This window comes from Anser cygnoides, chromosome 4, assembly GCF_040182565.1.
Source record: "Anser cygnoides isolate HZ-2024a breed goose chromosome 4, Taihu_goose_T2T_genome, whole genome shotgun sequence".
In the NCBI taxonomy this organism is placed as follows: Eukaryota; Metazoa; Chordata; class Aves; order Anseriformes; family Anatidae; genus Anser; species Anser cygnoides.
In genome coordinates this window covers 65418575-65434960 of record NC_089876.1, presented here as the reverse complement: position 1 = coordinate 65434960, position 16386 = coordinate 65418575, and the positions used below count along the sequence as shown (strand labels likewise).

General features: G+C 45.5%; 1 long non-coding RNA gene across 2 annotated transcripts in view; it reads right to left on the bottom strand.

Moving 5' to 3' along the window:
• Positions 1–9734, bottom strand: part of LOC136790741 (uncharacterized) — a 34820-nt gene extending 25086 nt beyond the window's left edge. For both annotated transcript variants that reach the window (XR_010831237.1, XR_010831238.1), the window contains exons 1-3: positions 8146–9734; positions 4074–7239; positions 3218–3380 (exon numbers count right to left, since the gene is read on the bottom strand). This is a non-coding gene — a long non-coding RNA (uncharacterized lncRNA). The remainder of the gene's footprint in view (positions 1–3217; positions 3381–4073; positions 7240–8145) is intronic.
• Positions 9735–16386: the final 6652 nt, after the last annotated feature.

Here is a 16386-nt window from a genome sequence, read left to right as displayed (position 1 = left end):
ACTTCATTATGCCCTAGGCAAGGTCAGATAATGGAGGGTTTTGATTAATGCATAAAATGCAATCAAATTAGCTGAGTAGGCACCCGGCACTGATGTTCGATGAAGAAGCTGCCATGCTCATTAGATGGAAGCAAGGCACCCAGAAGGTGAAAGCTAATTTTGAAAACGCTGCTAAGACTCGGGGTGGCAAAGCACAGCCTGGCATAGCGAAGAGGGGAAGAGAGAGCTGCTTCGGCACCCGAGCACTTCTCAGGTCTCTGTCACCACAGATTTCAGTAGGCTGCATTCGACAGCGGCAATTATCCCACGGCAGCCTTTACAAAAGGGTTGTGTCCTTGCCAGGTGCAGACCTCAGCGCCTGGCAGAGTCAGCCATTTGCTCCCAGGATGCTGAGGCTATGACTGAGACAAGATTAGTCCCAGCACCTGTCCAAAGCCCCGGGCTGAATGAACCAAATACGATTTGAGAAAATATGATTTGAGATGGTTGCAGAACCAAGGGAGGCTCCTACCCCTGTTGTGCTTAACTTTAAATGCAAAAGGAAGCTGGGCACCAGCAGAGCTCCTCAGGGTTTAGTTTGACTCCAAGTTATACTTGGGTAAAGCTGTAATTAGGGACAGAGCAGGCTAAGAAATTACTCAAAACTGTTTTAAGTAGTAAACTCAGACAGATAGGTGGGAAACAATATTTCTCAGGATTTCCATTAAGCTTTCAACAGCAGACACCAGGCTCCAAATAATAAACTGCAAGGACCAAACAGATATGGTAAGGTTTTTACTGGAATAAAGGCAAGAAAATTGCTGAACTAACTCTGACCTTTGTAAAATAATAAAGCCACAGAGCCATAGAACAAAGATCATAGCAGTAACATTTAACTACCACTGGGAGCAGTTACCCTTGTTGTGTTTCATGATTAAGACATACTAGGATAATACGGACCAAAGGACTTTGCCGACCAGACTCTCCATACAGAGCAGGGTCAACTATGTCTGAAAGTGCTGGAGAACATTAGTTTTTTAGCAAGTGCCTGACATATTTTGAACCAGACATACCCATGTTTGAATACTTCACTCAAAAGTGCCAGGCACTCCAATGTTTTGGTTTTTAATACGCTTCCTGAAGTCTTGACTCCTGAAAAGAAATGGGGTGATTGGACGTGTACCCTATCCAGAAAGAGAATAAGCCAAGCACTGGAGAGAAGTGTGCAGGGGTTCCTTATATTAACCATATTTATCTGGTATATCTGGTGGCAATTTATTCATAATGACATTATGTCAGCTCTGACTCGATACAGTCAAATCATGCTGTTTGAAAAGATGCAGACTGAGCCAGAAAGTCATTTCAAAAGGCAATTTTGAAATGCCACTGCAATGCTTCACCTTCCCCTTTTCAGCCTCCAGTGGAAACCACCTGCAGCTGCAAAAACTTCTCGGCAGCTCCATTTATGAGTTTAGTTTGTGGAGCATCTCCCCAACCCTGCTGCTGGGTGAGATGTTTCCCCAAGCTCACCGCATAGGGAAGAACGTGCCACAGTCCACGGCTTAAACCCCAAAAGAAATTTGGCTGTGGCAATGTTTACTTGAGGCCAAAACCTGCTTTTGTCCTTACTATAACCTCCTGCATTGAGATCATACCGTTCTGTGTCTATTTTAACAGCAAGCAAACGAATGTGGCTTCGTAAATAGAAGAGGCATCCCTGCTCATTTTTATGCTTGCAGTGGCCGAAGATGCAATGTTTCCTACAACACCTTCCCTACACCCCTTCATACACCTTTCTGCTGCACCTCCACGTGCACCTTGCTGCCAGAGGGGGGATGTATTTTCATTTTGCTATTAAAATGCCTACACGCCCAAAGTCTTTTCTGATTCATTCAGTCCTCCCAAGATTGCTTTGCTTAAATTGGAAACACTGGAAACACTCGTGTGTCTGAGTGTCAGCATGCATATATTTATTTCAGATAAATATATATACATGCATATATGTATCTCAAAAAATAGGCAGTGTCGAGAGGAAAGAGATTACAATTTTGTGGGGGAAAATCAGAGTTCTTCCTACCCTTTGTTCACCATAGCAACTCTCTCACACACACACAGAGGCAGAAGGAAGAGAAAAAAGAAAAGCTCCTACCTCATTTCCAATCAGGCCTTCTCCAACAACAAGAGCAAAGCTTTTATCTTCCAGACAGGGATAAAAGACCATTCTAACAGTTCATTTCATAAGCATGCACGGACTTTTCAAGCAAGCACACATTATCATTCCCTTGCCTGGGATTTAGCACAGGCTGTGAGGGAATGCCTGCCCAGCACAAACATTTCTGTGTCTCCTAATGTCTGTCCTGCTAACAGAGGGAACTTAAGGGCTCCCCAATTTCTGACCGTGATGCTCCATGTGCATGCACACGTGCAGACACGCATGCTACGAACCAATTCACTCTTCAGTTTCCCAGTAAAAGTAAACGACAGAGAGAGAATAGAGGAAAAGTGATATCTTTGTATTTTACACACTGGAAGGTGTTCTCTGGTAGCACATAAAGAGCCCACGTGGTAGCACTGTGACAGTGCTGTGCAAGATGCTGTACAAAAACATACAGGGTACATGTAAGTCAAATATATGTATATATATAATCCTTCCTGAAGAGCCCACAGCCTGAGGATATGAGCAATGCCTGCTGAGGTCACAGCAAAGAAATCCGTTGGCATCAGCGAGCTCCAATTAAGCAAAAATATCCACAGTTTACAAACAGGTCACTGAAACACAGGAAGGTTAAAGGACCTGTTCATGGACACGCAGAAAGTGGCTTGTGGAGAGGCTTGAACATAAATCTCCCAAGTTCCCCTTGACGTCTTAAACGCAACCTACGTGCCCTCAGCCGGGAACTGACATTGCCCTGTCTGCTGCTTGGCTTTGTGTTGCTTTTTCCCTTTTTTTTCTAGAGAGAGCAGCCCCGCTCTCTGAAATCTGCTGCTAGCATTACAGGAGAAAATAATGCATTGTTCACCGTCAGCTGAGGCCTGTTCTTTCACAACAGCTACACCTATAGTATTTTGAGCACCTGCTGCAAAGCTGTAGCTTGGCTATAACTGAGCTCGTCACAAAACTGCTGTAGAAGGGACCTGATTTGCTACAGTTTTCCCCTAGCATTACGTTTAGATGAGACTCTGCTGACTTTTGGGATAACGACAAAGTCGTAAGAAAAGTCATTAGGAAAAGGCACACCTTAGTGGACTTCTTGGCCAAGAAAGATGAGTGTGGTTGGCTTTCCCCTGCACGTCACCTTCCAGCCTGCTGTCACTCTGAGCGCCCCGTGGTCCAGTGGGGAGGATGCGGAGGAGGCAAGGCGATGCCGAGCAGATCTCATCACTGAAACACCTGCATTGTGCTGTGGGAAAGGTGAAGGAACAGGATGAACTGAACTGAATGAAGACGAACAGCACTGGCAGCTCACTGCTGCACAACGGCTTACCAGGGCACTTCCTAACTCTGGCTTCGCCAGAGCCAGCCCCACCAAAATCTTCTCTGTTTTATTTCGCTTATTGCAGGCATCATTCGGCTGCCGGCCTACCTTTTATTTCCCTCTCACACAATAAACGTGCCAGTCTTACAGCCCGGAGAATATTGCCCGTCCTGCTGCTGTCCTAGCACTCGGGAGGGCCTGTTCATTTGCAGAAGAATGATTGATGACCACAGAAACCCATTTTCCTTGGGTTTCAAGGTCAGGAGACAAGCTTAGCTGGCATGCAAAGAGCCCAAGCTGAAAAAGGACCATTTCTTTTTTGACGCACATGCTAAATGTTGCAAATAAATCATATATCCAGGTTTTATTCTTTCAAACTATAATATTCGCAGCAAGGCTAAGAAACCCCACGGCCTTAAATACTATTATTTAACAGGTTACTTAGCACTGCACTCTATGCAGCTCCAGCATCGGGACCACCAGTGCTCAAACTACACATGTAAAAGGATCTCAGGCATGTCTACCCAAACTGCATTCCCATCTTGGGGTGCAGATATCTCTCCGGAGAGGGAATCAGCTGACATCCCTCCCCACTTGCTGGATGCTGATTTTTCTTACCTTCCCCTCGCAGAAGAACACTTAGGGCTTTTTCTTCCCCATCTTTGAGGCAACAGCAAATTAAATAGCTCTAGATCTTTTCGTCTTGCACTTTTTGGAAATGCATCTCTGCAGAGAAAACCAAGAGGACTGGTAAATAACAGCACACTGCCACTGCCCCGGGAGCGGTGATGCTGTATCCAATGCGCTCCCACGTGTCACTTCTTTATACATTGCCATTCATGCTCTGGCTTGTAGAACATGGTGATTGAGTGTTTCCTTTGAGTAAATGTGTGTGTACCTTCTTTACTGAGGCGTACGTGGATGCACAAGGTCTCCTTGAGGACGTAAATTCATTTTCCTGTCTTTTTAGCAAAGTGGCTGATTTTGGTGTCATTAGCTGATCCACGCTGGAACTTCCTTGAGCCATTCGTTGAGGTAAATGTCTAGGCAGGTGAAACTAATGTTTCTCTTTCCCAGCCAGGACGGACCAGTTCATTTACTCAAGCCAGACATATTAAGAGCAGAATTCTACTTACTTTATAGCCAAGAATTTTAAAAAGAGGTGGCCAAGGGGCACTCAGCAAAATCAGCATTGATTTTTCAGCACTGCCTGGAATACAGCCAGGTCTCATGGGGCCAGAGTAAAACGAATACAGGACCCAGTCTTAAAGTGGTTAAGTGGAATGGCACACAAAGGCCTGTCAGCCAAAATCAGTTCGGGCAGGTGAGAGGAAATGGGTTAGTAAAGAATGAAAAGACGGGATAATTAACCTCACTTAACATGGGTTTATGAGGGCAAAAGACCCTGTCAAGTTAACGTAATACTAATTTTGGAAAAGTCCTAAGGTCACTGACACAAAGATTGGCTCCTACTTACACTTTTGTACTTGGGACCACAAGGCACTTTAATCACTGAAGTTTGGAAGCGGCAGAGCACAGTGAGCAGATTTAAAAGGAATTAATTGATGATCCGTGATTTTGGGGGGCATCTTGGGGATTGGGGGATGCTGCTAGTGGGGTCCTAGCACATGCTCACTTGCAATTCTTAGCTACCCTGAAGACAGGAGCAAAGATGCAATGAGAAACTCCCTCCTGCTTTTGGTGCAATGAGTTCAGCCTGGCCCCCACCTGCATGAAGCACACACCTCCGGCAGCGGTTTCAGCTCCACGGACACTGGGTGCCATATCCACAAGCCCTACATTGCTCAGCACCTTCCCAGCAAGTGACTGGCCTTTGCTGCTGCCTATTTGTTTTCCCCAGCCACCTTCAATAAATGGTGACACGGGGTCCTTAAATGCCCTAAAAGTTCGGCTTTTGAACAAATTAAACTGGGCTCATTTGCTGTTGTCGCATCTGTGAAAAATGCTACTTTTTTTTGCTGCAAACAGCTGGAACAAGTTCAATTGAATTTATATCAAGACTGGGTTTGTTTCTGAGCTGGTGACTCATGTTCTTGTCTATTTCTGATTAAATATTATCCCTATAAATGGCATACACATTTTTTCCTATTTAATTGTCATGGCTGAGGGGATTTAATCTATGCACCAATTCAATAAAATGTTATCATCGACTAGCCACACGAAATGCAATCGGACTGCCATTGCACGCATGGCCACGAGGCTCAGACGTGCACTCCTGACTTCAGGGGACGGCATCTGAGACAGGGGTTATGTCACTCAGAAAGACACGAGCAGCTAAAAAATCAAACTGGTGCTGCATTCAGAGCCAGATGTCTGACACAAAAACAAAAGCCATGAGCAGCGAAAGAGTGATCCCGGCACGCTGTGGTATTTAATTGATGCGAGTTTGATGTTCAGAAAATCAGGGGGCAATTTCCACGTATGTGTGTTCACCAGCGGGAGGAAGAGCAGCTGGGGTGCTGATGGCATTATCCCAAGACTTCTGAAGGCAACGGAAGTTATTTTCATGTGCGTCTCTGGGATTCGCCTCATGCCAGGAACTGCAGGTTTTGAGGTGCTCAGGACAAGAGGTTTTGGCTGTTTAATTCTCGTCAGTGAAGCTAGGCATCCAAAAGAGCTCAGCTCCACCTAACGCAGTTCTAACATATTTTTTCAAGTACCTTTATATCAAAATACAGCACGATAAGAGCTGACAAAGGCAATTGTGTTTGTCACTGAAGCCTGCTAGGTTTAGAAGTGCCACTGACGCCACCTCCTTGTAGGAGGGGCATTTTCTTTGGCTATAACAACTGCTCAGGTCCCTGAAGGGGTTTTGAGCCAAGCAGGCTGAGGAATCCCACTGCCCTGTCAACGAGTCTGGGACACCTCCACATATCTGCAACTTGCATTGCACGGGAGTCGCCCACAGCCCATAGAAAAACCTCCCAGCACTCGTTCCTAGTGTTTGTGGAAGCTGCTGGAAGAAGACAGCCCGTTGCCTCTGCATAAAACCAAGCGATAGCGTATTCCTCCCCAAACCGCCTCATCTCCAAATGAGATCAGATTGTTCAGGCTCTCGTATGGTGTGGCCTGGATTTTGCAACTGCAATGCATCAGGAGATAATCACGAGTTAATACAGAGCAATGGTAATGAACAATAAAGAACGCTTTATATAGTTTTATAATCATCATACGGCACCATTATTCCCAAATGCACCCATAAATCTGTCAAAGGAAGCAGCTCTACAGCAGAGACACTTTAATATGTATTTAAAAAACGGGATAAAAGTCGTATCAATCCTTGGCAGACCTAATTTAGCATCACACAACATTTATCATAATCCCAGCAGCGTTAAACTAGATGCCCACTGCACCACAAGCTCCTTTATTGCAGGCCAAAGACAACCGGCACGCTGCGCAGACGAGGGCTTGTGAAGGGAAATAAGGCACCCAACACCTCCCTCTGGGCCACAAACCCTGCTAAAGAAAGCTAACGGAGGTCCAGACGCTGCAGGGATTTCCAAAGGACAAAGCCCTAACAAAGCCATTTTAACAAATTAAGGGGAAGCCTGAATGTGGCCCCGGTGGCAAAGGCAGGTGGTACACAAAGAATTTGGCTGCCACCTGGCAAAGTGCTTGTGGTACCATCCAGTGGCGATCACACACACTTGGGGGAAGTTGGATCCAAGATGCGTTTCCCAGCCAAGGCTTTCATAAAAGAGTAAGTGCAGCGCTCACTGTCGGAGAAATTGTAGAGCTGAGAGCTCGGGTTTCCCAAATTAGGCTGTGGAGAGGTGGCTGAAAATTTCCTTACAAGCTCTTACTTGAGAAAAAATCAGCCTCGCAGCTAATCAGATGCTCACATGCACACACACACGGGTCTGTTTTCAGTGAAAAGCTCTGATTTCTCATCTCAGAAGCAGCAAAAAGAAAAGAGCACAGTGCTTCATGGAAAACACATCCCCAGAAGGAAACCAGAAAAGCAGAGCCCTCGAGTCCCACTTCCACCAGGCCCTGAGGAGGCGTTTGGGGATGGAGATATTTGGCCTTTTGCCTGCCTTGGGATCCTGTATGTTTCCCACAGACTGCAACATCACCTACCTGGGACTTGTTGAGTCATTTCTCCCACTTCTCGTGCCATATACTGAAGGCATGCACAGCATATACGGTGTGCACGAACGCCAAGGCGCTGTGTCACATTTGCAAACATCATTGTGATTTTCACCCCTCCAGCTTGCACCCCTCCTGGCCATCATAATAATCACAGCCATTCCTCCACTTCTCCAGGCTCCCAACCCACAGAAACCCTTATTCTGACTTTCCAGATCAATCCTTGCTTATATTTTTTTAGGATTATTTGCAAACACTGCTGTCTGCTGCTTAAACATCCAAGATACTTCTCGCTAAATATTTTCGCTCCTCGGTTTGTGACCAGAGTCAGAAACCTGGGGTTATTTTAAGCATTTCTCCAAGAGCTGTGTGCATTCAGCAGGCTGAGCAAACTTCAGAAGAGTGATGGAAGTGGAGAACTGGAAGGAACCAAGCCCAGCTTTAAAAATGGAAACCAAAAAAACTGCTAGCACTGCTGCAGGCAATCCAAAAGGCATGCCTGAGCTGCTTCTAATCATATCAGCCCTGCTCCCCAGCGGGAGGCGAGGGAGGAAGCGTGACACAAAACTGACAAACATACCTTTTATTTCGCATCAGCCAGACTACCATGCTGAGAGACGTGATTCCAGCTTTTCTTAGGAAAGCTCGTTCCGGCCTATTGGGAGCATCATTTCTGCAACCCATCAGTGTGATCCCAATTAGAGAGAGCAGCTGAAGCCGGCAACAAGCCCCTCACCAGGGCCGGATCCTGCACCGCAGCCTGCAAACACATTTTGCAGTGCTGTCGCTGTCTCAGCTGGCAATGCATTACCCAAACCTGCCCGCTGGCCCAAATCCAGATTAAGCAAGCCCACGTGTTGCATGGGGATGTCTGCAGGTACCCCACCACCGGCAGCTGGGAGGGACGCTTTCCAGGAAGGGCCACCTCGCTGCAACTCTTCATCCCCGCATGCATTAACAGCCTCACCTTTACAAGACAAAAGGACACTTTGTCAAGACGGACTAAGTTAGCTGCTTGATCGTTTAATTACCCTTGCTTAACTATTACGGCTTGGATCGCACAGCTATTGATTTTTCAGAAAGGCTCTCCAGACCTTTCACTGGGCTCTACCTCAAAGTGAACTAAAAAGTGTTGGGGAATGAAGTGTGCAATATAAATAATTTAAAGCAGTGTATCATCCACGGGCTACATTAAAAGAGAACGTTGGAATATGAGCTGTGGAAACATCAGTGGAGCAGATATGCTGTCAACCTTTGATTTTCCTACAAGCAAATGTTGTGGATTTCTTTAATGGCCCAGCAAACAGATATCAGAATCTCAGCTATTGTTAAAAAAGAAAAAAAAGTTTCTTAGGATTCTGGAACAAAATGTGAAAACAAATATCACCAAAATTCAAACACAAGTACAAAATAAAATAAGATCCAAAGATAGAGAACCATTATTTTGAAAAAGAAACCAAGGTTGTTAGGACAAACCTATCATTTTTCAGTCTACTTCTGACCATTTGAGGTCTGCACTGCAAGTACATCGTTACGAAGGCAACCCAGTGCCTCCCAAGTTCATCAGTTGGTCAAGAAGCTAAAGTCCAAACAAATTTAGCAGAATGGACAGGAAGGGGCAAGATCTTGAGAACACAGCAATGAAAATTCTATAAATCCCTTTCCTGCGATATTTTGTAAAGACTCTTACTACTCTTAAAAATAACTTTGTCACCAAAGGACTCAGCAATGGAATTATGGCATGCCAACAGAAATTACAGCCTGTCAACAGAAGCAAAAACCCTAAGACAAGAAAAGACATTGTAGCAACCTACGGCAGTGGGATATAGCCAAGACGGTTTAATATCGGGAAGTAGGTGGTGCACTGCACCCTTTGAGTCAAAATCAATGGGCCTCAGTTTAGTGATCTGCCCAGAAAGAACATAAATGATAAGGTGTATCAGCACTGGGGTTTCTAATGAATGTTGCTAGCATCACGGCAGGACTTAGGCACACTCAGTCCAGCCGAGCTTTGCAGCCTTCGGAGGGGACACAAGGGTGAAAAGGATTGTGCAGTGCCACACGACAAGCCTTATACTCTTTGCTCGCTGAGATACGCAATTATATAAAAATACGGACTCGCAGCAGAGAGCCAGTTTGCTTTTAAATTGCCAGTGCTCATAATGGCAAAGTCATATTTGAAAATGTTAAATGAATGACACCTGTGAGTTTAGAAATAGGGAGAGAAAAAAAAAAAAAAGATCTGGGTTTGGTGGTTGCAGGGTTTTTCTATACTTTCTCAGCTCCTCATTCTGAGAGAAGAATCCCTTAACAGCGTGGAGCTGGGACAGGGGAGAGTCAGGCTGGGTGTTAGGAAAAGGTTCTTCACCCAGAGGGTGGTTGGGCACTGGGACAGGCTCCCCAGGAAAGTGGTCCCAGCACTGAGCCAGTCAGAGCTCAAGAAGCATTTGGACAACACTCTCAGACATGTGGTTTGGTTTTGGGTGGTCCTGTGCGGATCCAGGAGCTGGACTCGATGATCCTGGTGGGTCCCTTCCAACTCAGGACATTCCCTGATTCTATGATTCAAGACTCTTTTTGTACAACATGAAAACTCACCGAAAATTGGAGCCTGCTCCCTTCAGCACAACTCTGCGTCCAGATGCAAAAGTGAGCGACCTCCCTGCTCTTCGGATCTGCAGACCCCTGCTCTTCAAGCCTGCAGCTGAGGAGCAAGTGGCGATATTCACGGAAGGCCAGAGTCTCCTCTAGTGGAATTATAAGAATTTACAGCTCCCTGGTTTGCCACACATTTGGGGGGAAAATTGCTTTGGCCTCGATCTAACTCCCAAGTAATTTCAAACAGGAATTAGGGATCCCTAAACATGGCAGAGTGAGAGGCTCAAACACAAGTGGAGCAGGGAACTAACTGGAGGAACACCTTCGAGCAGACTGGTCCCTCCTGTACCCATTGCCATGCTGCCCTCATCGCCCAGGACAGCCCAACAGCCCTAGTCACGTCCTAGAGAAAAGCAGGGGATTGGAGTTTGGCATTGCCTTCCCAAAGGCACACACTGCGCAAGGGACAAACTCAGTGCTGAGAAGCCACAAGGGGCCCAGCAAGGCAAGCAGGGGAAGAGAGGATGGAGTGTCCCACGTGGGACAGGAGAGGACCTACTCCCTAAGGAGGACCATCAAGAGAAGCAGGAAGCTGGAGAGCTGGTATGGAGCTAAGCCTTGTGCAAACTCCAAAATTTCAATATATGTTTCTCTGACTTTAATTCCTGCTGGAAATAAGGCATCCTGGGCATTTGGGATAATCGTACCAATACACGCATTTCTGTCAAGTACTAAGTGGGGGGGTATTATTGAAATCCATCTTTCAAAAAAAACCTATCAAGTGTATAACTATTTATCCTGTGCTTTGGGGAAATTAAAAATACCTACAAAGCTTTTTGAGACATACATGCTTTTTCTTCCAAAAATTTTACATAACTATGCTTTTATATTTGCTGCAGCACGTTCTGCGGAATTACTCTGAATTAAATGGTTTGATCATGGTAAAGTGATAAAAATGGTATCACAGAGCTGTAAATAATGCTAAGAGATAAGGAAAAATATAGTGGATTTCTTTCTCAATTACGGAAACTATTCCAATTTTTAAAAAGCAAAATGTTACTAATTTTTCTTTCTAAGGGAACCATAAATTTGAAACCCTGTGCTTCAAAGGGATGTATTTTTCCATAGACATTTGGGTGCAGAGTGATTGCAAAGAGCTCCTAACATATTCAGCCACCAGCCAGCACCTTCCAGATATCCTTGCTTCAGGCAGCGAGACGTGAAGTTGTAAACCAAACAGCTCCTCCACTTGGCTTCCAGTATGTGTTTCTGAGGAACTAGGCATCTTCTGTCATTACAGGTGGGAAATGATTGCATCCATGCTAATTAGAACCAATTTATTATTATTATCAATTGCTATAATCAACACAAATTGGAAGCTTTCCTTCCTGCCACTCAGCCCCACCTTTTCTACCGAAACCTGCAAGGCATGCTACCTCTCTCAGTAACACGGCTCCAAAAGTAACCTCCTGCCTCCTATGGCACGTCTTACTGTCCACCTGCTCGTGGCCAGGTAGCAGGTATTCCGTGCCAAAGCCAAGCATGGCTTAAAGCATCGTTATTTTAGGTCCCTCCAGATCTAACGCATCAAAACGATCCGTATATAATCAATATAAAAGACTTAGAGATACACAAAGAGCTATGCATTTGTTTTCATCTTGGTAATACGAAAAGGAAGCTTGTGATGTATAGCAAATAACTGAGTAAATTACATCCAGGAAGAATAAAGGTGGCTTGACTCCAAGGTTTAGTTGTATTTGGAGTGTGTAGGATGGACTGCAAAAGGCAGTTCAGGAGAACTTGGACAGATGCGCACGCGTACATACAGACGTGAGGGTCTGGGCATGTTTACGCTTGTATTTATTTGCAATAGAAGTAAAAGAATGCACTCCAGCCCATGAAACTGTAATTGATTTGCAGGAATTAGATGAAAAGCTTCCAAACTATGGACTAGAACCATAAACGGGTCTCCGTATGCTGCAAAGCAGCCAGCAAACAGATAAAGAGTGTTTGTTACACGAATGAAAGACTTCAAACCACGAACAGAAAGGTGAAATAATACAGATATTTTTATGTCTATATTATAACACATTATATTCTCTATTTCTGTATCTGTGTATCTATATAAACAATGTAAAAAGCTCATGGTCAGTTTACTCAATGTAACTAACAGAGTTGTGGGGAGCAGAAATGAGTGCCAAACTTCATTTGGGCTGTTCTGTGCAGTGAATCCTAAAAAGCTAAACCCTAAAACTCTCCTAATTGCTCTGCTGTTTGAAGATGACAAATTAAATGACAGAGGCGACAATATTTGAGGCACGCAAAATTCCACTAGCGTCCTTCCCCATCGGCTCATAAAAAACCTTTCCTTTTCTGGGACTTCAGACACAACAGTCGCGAAATACCTGAGAACCTTCCTAAATACGGACTCTCTTCTTCACACCGAAAGCTTATCTACATCAAAAGCAAAGACTCCCAGACAGAGACGTAAGGAAAGCCAGCTAGATTTTTTAAAACTGATCTTTTGGCACCTTGTAGTCCCTACTCAGATTTCATTCATCCCTCATTTTTTTGACTCGGCCAGATAACGCGTCTCACACTCGGACTCTGGCAGACTGAGGGACATGCCTGAAAGCGGAGCACCAGTGGTGCAGGTGGCCTTTGTAGGTAGAGGTGGCTGTGTCTTGAATGCTAATTTCCGCTTTACAGCCTGCGACCGAATGCCAGAACAGACCTGTTTTCTTTTCTCTTTAGTAAGAGGGAAAACCACACATGCTCTTGCTGGAAGGAGGCCAAGCGGCGCCAAGCGTGCGGCAGGTAACTGGCAGCGAGGCAACTGGAGCTAGCACGCAGGAGACAACTTTCATGCTCTTTCGGAGCGAGCAAGGATTATGCCAAGCCCTAATGTTCCGTATGAAGGAAATGAAATCACTCAACATATTTTACAGCTCAGGGAAAAACGTTGCTTCATTTTTCCTCAAATGAGGTATTTAGCTCTGTTAGCAGGACGTTATTAGATTTATTATCATGTCAAGTCCAGGAGAGCTACCAGTTTAACTCTTAATGCAGCCAAGGCGCAGTTCGGAGGGAGGAGGAGAGAGAGCACACAATTGAAGTGGGCAGGAATTTTGTTAAAATATGTTAACAACTCTGACTGAGCCAAGCTGGTAAGGCACATTAAGAGAATGCAATTATCTCGATGGTTTGGAGGGAGATACAAGACTAGAAAATATCATTCCAGTTAGAGACCTGCATACCATTTTGCATAGCGAGGTTAACATCCAGAGAACAGAATAATGTTACAGCTCCCACCTCAAAGCAAGCAAAACTGTTTGGGGCCCGTATTTGGAGATTTGGAGATGCACACTGTTTTCAAAAATTGCTTGGGCTCTGAATTTAATGTGATTTAAATCCCTAAAGTGCACTGCATCTCCTTAGCTGTGCTGTGTTTTAAATGCTGCAGGTCCCGAGCCCAATACCTATAACTCTCGCTGAGCAGTACCTTACTCCACCACTTCCACACATTTCACTGTTATCATTTGTGTAGTAACACATAATATCCAGAAGCACATTCTGCTCACCATCACAGCTTGCCACCGCATCCATCTCGAGAGCTAGGGAGGAGGAAACAAAGGGTTTCCAATAATACCTTGCTGGTTTGCACATTTTTAAGCACAGTGTCCCACGGTACCCTTTTAGTATACCTTACAGCATCGGTGAATGCTGTGACAGGTCCTTGCATCACCATAGTAACACTGGGATTCTGTAAGGGACAAGGCTGGTAAAAAAAAAAAAAAAAAAAGAATTAAACAACAGGCTGTAGCTGAAGATTAGAGGGTGAAGGAGCCAATTTAATGCTTAAGGGAGCAAAAGCAGGAAAACACAACACCGACAGACCCAAGTTTCCCTGGCTGCCACCAGTCACCAGCTGTTCGCCACAAGAGTTAACCAGAAGAGTTGTGTCTGATAGCATGGCTTGCACAATGCAATGCCCACGGATCCTGAGCTCCCTCACCAGTAGGAGCTGCTGTAATAGGAAAGAGGGAGCAAGGGAAAGAGGGAGCAATAGGAAAGAGGGAGCAAGGGAAGCCAAAAGCACCCAGCACTGGCAAGGTAGCACGAAGGACAGTCTCAATTCCTGTTGCCCAGTGGCTCTGCAAGGCGCTTTCTGCCTTCGGGATGAAAAATCAGCACCACAAGTCTCCAGCACTTTACAGCCCAGTGATACAAAACCCACGGCGCCTCTTGTGCCAGCTCAGCGTGTCAGTGCACGGTGCGCTGTTTGGCAAGGTGCATCGGTCTACAGTGCACCTACAGATAGACAGATATGCAGATGCCGAGTCTGAAATGCTCAACGTGTGGCATTTAACTCAAGAAACAAAGAGAATGATCCCGCTTTTACAGACAGCTCTAAAATCATCCGCTTGCAGGACTCAGGTGCTTCGCATCCTTGAGTGTTTTCCAAAAGGCTCAGAGAGCAGATACTGGGCTGCTAACCGATCTGAAAAGCAAACATGCTAAGCACGGGGCGAGGGGAAAACAGGACTAATCAAACCCCACGAACGTGCTTGATGGTTTCCACAGCCAGGGCATCTTTCTGAGTGACAGACAATTCATCTTTCACCAGCTCCCATTGCCTAGAGATCACTTTCTTGGTTGTTTTCAGCTAAACCTACATAAACCCAAGTATTTTCGAACAGGAAACCAGATGTGATGGGGCCTGCCCCAGCCTGTGACAGCGACACGTGGGTTAATTATGATTGATGCCACGTCACTCTTCATAAAGCACCCACTTGCCACATCAGGTATTTTAATGTCATTTGTGGAGAGACGCCAGAAACCGAGGTCTGGGGTCAAGGAGAAAGGGACAGCAGTACGAAATACCCAATTAAGCTTCCCCCACCGTGCCAGGAGAAGGAAATAAAAATACGCATTAAGCACAAGCCACGCAGTGATATTTTCCTTGTGTTTTCTTGCTGCCTGTTGCCCCCAAGTGCCATTGCCACCCATGCTGAGGATGCCCTATCCAAGCTGCAGGCTGCCAGGGTTGAGCTGTGGCACCACGCGGGTAAAGCCAGGAGGGGGACGTGGGGCCACTGGGACTGCTGGGGACTGCCGAGGGCTGGGGAGCTGGTGAAAACCACAGCAAGAGAGCAAGAACTGTAGAAACAGCAGCATTTCAGGCGTGGCTTTGCTGCACTACTAATATCGCTCCTCCAGGGGCTACATGTGGATGAAGCATCTCTGCTTTCTAAAGGCAAACGCTAAGAAGTGCATATATACGTGAATCTGCGTGCAAGCATTTTTCTCACTTCTATCCAGCCATGGATATACGTGGTGCGCACTCAGGTGGAGGAAAACAGATCCCCATGCTGAAGCACTGGCTGGTTTAGGATGGAAGAAACGCCTCAGTCTGGTATTTCACCAAAAATAAGACGCAAATACCCACTTCAAATGGGTTCACCAACACATGGCGCACTTCACGTGTCTTCTAATCCCCTCAAGACCAGCTTTCAAGCCTTTTTTTTTTTTTTCAATTTCTTTTTTCCTGATTGACAAGACCAAGTTCAGCTCCAGCCTGTGGTCTCAGGCAAGGTACATGTCTCTGCCACCCATCCGGCGAAGGGTCAGATACATCTGAGACACTGAAAACGAGCTAGTGCTGCTGTGCTGGAAAATGGTAGCAAAAATAAGAGCAAGTGAGGTGCAGGTGAGCCAGGGAGGAAGGCCTAGGCACAGCTGCCTGCTTTACCTACTCCCAGTTTTGTAGCGTTTTTGAGTTCAGTAGGGCTTCATGGGTGACAGCAGTAGCTGTCTTCTTGTGTGAGTTACATACGTGGACAAATGGTAAATGAACTGATGTGCTTCTCTTTATCTATTTTATGAGTTAGACCAACCTACTGTATTTTAATGAAAAATCAAGATAATAAAGCTCATAAATGAATAAAGGCAATAGTGTCTGCAGAGCCTGGTATTGAATGAGCTGGCTAATTTCATGTGTGAGGTTATTTATCCTCCTGTTCCAGTGTCACCTCTTTTTTTTCTCCTATTCAAACTACTGAGAGCCATTTCAAGGAATGAAGTAAAAACAAGGAGCCCTAAAATGGGTTTGCTCAGGCGTCACTGCTGGCTACAGCTCTCAGCTCAGTGCTGGGACAGAAGGAGCTATCAGACAGCCCAGAAAGCTTTTGCACATTATTTTGAAGTCATCTGCATGCCATTA